Source organism: Arachis duranensis, chromosome 3 (assembly GCF_000817695.3).
Source record: "Arachis duranensis cultivar V14167 chromosome 3, aradu.V14167.gnm2.J7QH, whole genome shotgun sequence".
NCBI classification, from domain to species: domain Eukaryota; kingdom Viridiplantae; phylum Streptophyta; class Magnoliopsida; order Fabales; family Fabaceae; genus Arachis; species Arachis duranensis.
The window spans coordinates 106950406-106951861 of NC_029774.3; positions in this window are offsets into that span (position 1 = coordinate 106950406).

Here is a 1456-nt window from a genome sequence, read left to right on the forward strand (position 1 = left end):
TTGGAAATAGTATTGTTGGAAATTGGGATGAGGAAAGATGTATGACATGTTAATGTGTTTGTAATTTAGCCATTTGTTTGAAATGGGTAAAAATGGTTATATGGCGGTTTTGTGCATCATGGTGAGTTGAGGAGGCTTGATGTGAATTATGGTATATTTTGATTGATTTTAAAAAAGGTTGAAAATGGCTTGTTTTGAAAAGGGCACCTTGTGGTTTTGTATGAAAAACATTGTTTTTGGGCATACTTTGATGGGACATAACTTGGACTACGGATCTCTGTTTTGTACCAAATCTGTTTAGAAATGAAATTGGATCCGGGATGTCCCTGCCGTTCGAAGAACGGGTGAAAAACGATTTAAAATGAGGAAGTTATGTCTGTCGGAAGATTGGGGGTTGAATCTGTGAATTATGCAGCTTTTAACTTAGAAAATTTTTAGCAGAATGACCCTTCACGCGTAGGCGCACTTGGCGCGTACGCGTCGTTCTTCAAAAAGGCACCATCCACGCGTGCGCGTGGTGTGCGCGTGTGCGTCGATGCGCTGCATCCAATGCCCAGCCATTTTTCCCGAGAGTTGTGCCAGAGTTGTGCCAGTTTTGTGCCTGGGGCGCAAATGCACCCACGCGTACGCGTGGCTGACGCTTACGCATCGTCTGGCTGTGTTTCAATCCACGCGTCCGCGTGTATGACGCATACGCGTCGATGAGCTTTGTGGGCGTCCACGCGTGCGCGTGGAGTACGCGTACGCGTGGCCATGTTTTCATCCCAAAGTTGATTTTTTAGTTCTAGAAGCCAAATCTCATACTTCTAAGCCTCCGATCTCACCCCTTATGTATTAAATCATTATGATATGCCTAGCAATGAGAAAGGAGTTAGGAGATGTGGTAACTTGCGAGTGAAGCAAGTGGAAAAGTTATGATCAATGATGATCAGTGATTATATGAGATATGGAGGATGACGGTAGGAGTACCGTGTATGCCATGAGCCGAAGGGCTATATCTATTGATAAATGGCTGGTTCTTGATTGAACCATGAGCCGGATGGCTGAGTTATTGCCGGGTCACAACAAAGCCATTATTGATTATGGCTGAGTATAAATACATATATGATTAATGAATGAATGTGTTGAATGGATAATAATGGAAAATGTTGAAATGTGATGTGTAACCCCGGGTAGTAGGCAGTGGCGTTGTCCACTTGCTCCAGGTATGAGACGGAAAAGGATGTTTATGATAAATGAGTTAATTATGGAGTTTTGAATGAATGTAACTCTGATACCTGGGCAGTAGTAAGGGTTGGGGTTCGTCCCACTTGCTCCAGGTTAATGTTTGAGATTTGATAACAATGAGGATTGATAATATGAATTGAGATTGAATGAATATATGTTTGAGATACCTGGGCAGTAGCAAGGGTTGTGGTCCGTCCCACTTGCTCCAGGTCAGAGATTGTGACGCCTG